Source organism: Fragaria vesca, linkage group LG6, assembly GCF_000184155.1.
Source record: "Fragaria vesca subsp. vesca linkage group LG6, FraVesHawaii_1.0, whole genome shotgun sequence".
Classification (NCBI taxonomy): Eukaryota; Viridiplantae; Streptophyta; class Magnoliopsida; order Rosales; family Rosaceae; genus Fragaria; species Fragaria vesca.
In genome coordinates, this window is record NC_020496.1 from 32,301,290 (window position 1) to 32,306,516 (window position 5,227).

The following is a 5,227-nucleotide window of genomic DNA, read 5'->3' on the forward strand; positions in this document are numbered from 1 at the left end:
TCCCTTGAATTCTTTGTAGAAAAGATGGGGACTCAGTGTCAACCTTTGCATAAGAGGGTCTAATGACCAACTTTCCTTGAGCACAAGCTTGACAAGGATTATTGCTTGGCAAAATTATATTTTTGGTCAACAATGGATGACCATTAGAATTTATAATTATTCTACGCATCATGGTAGATCCGGGGTGACCTAAACGGTCATGCCAAAGCATAAATGTATTGTTATCCTTGACCTGCTGGGTCACGACATGGTATGTTTCAATAGGCTTAATGGTCGTGTGATATAGACCAGATGATAGACCAACCAAGCTTTCCAATACGCGTCGTTGGTTGCAGACATTGGAAGTAATACAAAGGTATTCCACATTCCTGTCATTTGTGGTCTCAATATGGAAACCATTTAAATGAATATCCTTGAAACTTAGTAAATTCCTTCTGGTTCTAGGAGAGTATAAAACCTCTTTAATGGACAATTGAGTTCCATTTGGAAGTCTAATATGGGCTCTGCTGGAGCCTTCAACCAAATCGGCAGTACCAGATATGGTGGTCACAAGAGTTTTAGAAGGTACTAAGATGGAGAAATATTTTCGATCACGCAAGATCGTGTGAGTGGTACCACTGTCAGCAAGACAAATTTCTTCTCCATTTTCAAGTTGAGCGTGTCCATGATCCATTTTCAAGCCTTCAAAAATAAAATAAAATATATAAGCAACAATAGATTTTATTATGGCAAGGTGTAAAAATTACACGTAAATTGATGGCTTGAATGCTTATTATAGTGGTAAAAAATAAATAACCTTTAATTGTCAAATTTATCACTTCAACAGGATTTGGAAAGTAAAATAATCAACTAACCACAATCACTCATAATAATGACCTCAAAATTAGTCATGTTAACTGTAAAGGAATTTGAAACGGTTGCATCATTCAATCACTATGTACTAATTGCAATAATAAGCAAATTAATCACATGGAAATAGGTGTCACATATTAAGCTCCTTAAAAATATTTAATTGTATTTATTACAGAATTCTAAACAAAACTGTTGGTCAACATTACACCCAAAAAAAAATATATATATATATATATCAATTGTACGTAATCTTGTCTTGTTATTATGTTATTAAACAGAAATTATGCTATCAAATGTACAAAAAAGATGTTATAGTCATGAGCTTTAAAGAAAAATAATTTTATTAAACTTCCAAATAACGATAACAACTGTCAAGGAGCAATACTAGTGAAAACATACCAAAGAAAACAAACCGACTGAAAGAAAATTGAACTGAAAACATAGGGAAATATTAATGCCTAAACATGGGCAAAAACGCAAAAACAACTAATTGTTGTTTATAATTCCATCACTGAACATGTCATTGCTTCCATTATCCACAAGATAGTCTGAGATGCTCAAAGGAGTAATGTCAATCGGATTATCATCCATTGGGGTGTCATCCATTTGGTCCATTGTATCCCAAGGATCACTATGATCAATAAAATTTGTCTCGACATTTTTCTTTGAGAAAGATGCCTTGTAGAGTTCCACCAAATGTGGGGGTGTACGACAGGTACGAGCCCAATGATTATCACCACCACATCTATGACAACCACTATTTGCATTCTTCTTTGGTGTTGTGTTTATAGGACCTTTGCCTTTGGTAATTTTTCCATTGGTTCGTTGCCCCAAATAGTTGTTAGGTCCATTACGACCAGCACCATTGTGACGTCCACGGCCACCACAATGACCACGTCCACGAGCATTGCCATGCCTTCCTCGACCTTGATTGCCATTTCCATTATTGTGAACAACATTTGCCTCTGGAAGTGGTTTTGACCCAGTAGGGCGAGATTGGTGATTCTTCATCAGTAATTCATTATTCTGCTCAGCCAATAGCAAACAAGAAATGAGGTCAGAATATTTCTTGAAACCTCTTTCACGGTATTGCTGCTGCAACACAATGTTGTTTGCATGGAAAGTAGAGAAAGTTTTCTCAAGCATCATATCATCAGTGATGGTTTCTCCACACAGCTTCATTTGGGAGGTAATCCGAAACATTGCCGAATTGTATTCAGTCACAGAGCTGAAATCTTGAAGGCGCAGATGCGACCATTCATATCGCGCTCGTGGGAGAACAACTGTCTTCTGATGAGAGAATCGTTCGGCTAAGGCAGTCCAAAGAATGACAGGATCCTTAACAGTAAGGTATTCATCCTTCAATCCTTGATGAAGGTGATGGCGGAGGAAAATCATGGCCTCCGCTTTGTTTTGTGGGGTCACATCACCATCTTCTTTGATTGCTGACCCAAGATTTTGTGCTTCAAGGTGCATCTCAGCATCCAAGGCCCAAGACATAAAATTGTTCCCAGAAATGTCAAGGGCATGAAAATCCAATTTGGCCAAATTTGCCATCTTAACTGTAACAAGAAAAATATATATCATTATCGAAACTTCAGGTTCGTATCAAGTGAAACAATGGATACAATGTATATGCATAAAACTTCAAGTTTATGCTTAAACAATTAGAACTGCAAGTCTATTGTTATTGAACTTCAGGCTCGAAGATTATTAGTGAAACTTCATGCTCACTAATATAAGAAATTGTAAATATAGAAATAATATAAACAAACACATATGTAGATTTAAGAAAATAAGAGGTAAACTCATAGATCATGAGTGTGGATAATAAGCAACAAAGATTGCACCAACATCTCGTAGACCATCATGGAGTTTTATAGAAATAAGAAGCGAACTCGTGCTGATAACGTGTTGTAAACTAGAACTTACTTTTGTTAAGAATGAACTAACCAATAGACAGAGAATGGGAGAATGGAGTGAAGTATCTTATTGATTCTTATATGCCTTCTTTATATAAAGAGAAGGATTACATAACAAGTCCTCATACTATTAAGATATTGCATATGAGTCCTAAGAGTATTAATGGACAGACACTTAATATTTACAACAATTTGCTTTCTTTATCTCTATCTCTCGTTCAATTATAAGCCCTGGCTCTCTCTCTCTCTCTCTCTCTCTCTCTCTCTCAATTTTGAATTTCAAGTTTGGGTTTCCTACAGCCGCTCCGGTGTGGCCAACCACCGCCGTGGTTCTCTCATGCTCCGCTTCACCACACCACAAGGTAAATAGCTTTTCTTCGTTTGGTTCTTCTCACTTTGTCGATTCAATTGAATCTCACAGTAAAGATCGATTTGATTCTCTTCCATCTCATATCTAGTGTTTTAATTATGTTTTTCCTCGATTCCATTTTAGATATATTCGCAGCGGTGGGTTCGGATTTGTGGGTTTCAAATTTTGAATGGGTTTGCCATTTGAACACCACTCTATGGTTTCATCTCGATTGGGCCTTTTGATTCGTCCCGGTAAATCTACAAGGTACAGTGAAAAACCCAGTAATATGAGAGAGACAGCGTGAAATTTCAATTCAAAATGTTGCTGCTCCCTCTTTCTTCGGGGTTGAGGAACCATTTTTGATTACGTTTCACACTTTCCAGGCCCGGATTCTAAGGAATATTATTCTTTGATCAGTTGCACATTATCTGATTGTTACAAAGTAACAATTTTGTCAAGGTTGCCTTTTGATCCCATGGAAATCAAGGTATATGAAAGTTTCAAAAATACTAGTTGGAATCAGTCCCTTAAAGGTTGCCTCTGTGATTTGAAGCATAATACAAACATGTTTTCATTGTTGGAATCACACCACTCAAGTGATTTTTTGCCCAACTTGAGGTTCCAACAACTAACTCACTGATGTAGTAGAGTTGGGGGAGAGTACTGGAAATGTTGCTTGCCATGTCGGTTTATCTTAAAAAGATTGTTGCCACTCAAATGATTATGCCCAAGCTTGAGGTTCCAACAAACAAGCCATGGACACAATAGTTAGGGGATAACATTTATATTTGCTGCCTTGACAATTCTTTTTGTTGGTTGATTAATTATGTAAATTTGCCCATTTACGATTGTTGCTGCTATTATAACAGTGTTGCCTCTTTGACAAGGTATTCTCTATTGTTGTTGATATGAAGTCAATTTCTAACTGCAAACCATATCGCAAGTGTTAGAAGTTGAGGAGGTTGCTTATCATGTAGGTTGGAAATTGGTCTAGATAGCTAAGCTAGTGTTATGCTTGGCATGGATGCTGATGATTCCCTAGAAGAAAATCAGCTTGGGAGTGAGGACGATGACAAGCAGAGTGGAGATGGTGAACCAAAATCCTTCCTACTTCTCACTGCCTTGATCTTCTGATGCTACCAAAATATATGCTTATGGACCGCTTAATCAGAAAGGAGGCATGCTTTGTGATCACTCACTTTTTAAAATCAGAGAATCTATAGGGATAATTTTTCATTGGGTTGCATGTTGTCCATGCTTGAATTGTAAGGAATTTATTCTTTGATCGGTTCAACATTTTTTGATTGTTACAAAGTAACACTGGTGTCAAGGTTGCCTTTCGATCCCATGGAAATAAGGGTGTATAAAATTTTAGAAAGACTATTCGGAATTGGTCCCTAGAAGGTTGACTATGAGATTGGAAGCATACTGCAAACACGTTTTCATCGTTGGAATCACACCACTCAAGTGACTTTATAGGCAACTTGAGGTTCCAATAACCAACTCACTGTTGTAGTAGGGTTGGGGAGACTACTAAAATTGTTCCCTGTCGGTTTAAGAATGAACTTTTGGATATAAAAAATGGGCAAGAATGAGAATAGACCATATTATCTCACTTATCCATATGTTTTCACTGATCTTTCTTAGAACAGATCAGACCAGATGATCTCCGTAGAAATTGGACATAGATTTTGGGAGGGAGATGCATAAGTCCATTAATGCTAGTTGTTGGGAGTGGAATTGGTTGTGCGTAATTCATTGGTCTCCATGTATGGAAAATTTGGGATTGTGAATGTTGCTCATTAGTTGTGTGACAAAATGCCACAAAGGGATATAATTTCTTGTTATTCAATGATCTTGTGTTATGCCTAAGAAGATATGCGGAATGAATCATTTGAGCTGTTTGAAAATTTGCAGCTGAACTAAGTTTTGTAACTTGGAATACCATAGCATAGCTGGAGCTTGCTTGTGAACATGAAATATAAGGAGTTAGTGGTGTTCAAATGGACTAGATGATTATTTACTATTGTGCTTAGTTCATCCCACATTGGAGCCATTAAGTTGGGGAAGGAGATGAATGGTTATGTAATAAGTTGGGTGC

General features: G+C 37.1%; 1 pseudogene; it reads right to left on the bottom strand.

Moving 5' to 3' along the window:
- LOC101305688 overlaps positions 1–2,409 on the bottom strand; it is a 15,521-nt pseudogene extending 13,112 nt beyond the window's left edge.
- Positions 2,410–5,227: the final 2,818 nt, after the last annotated feature.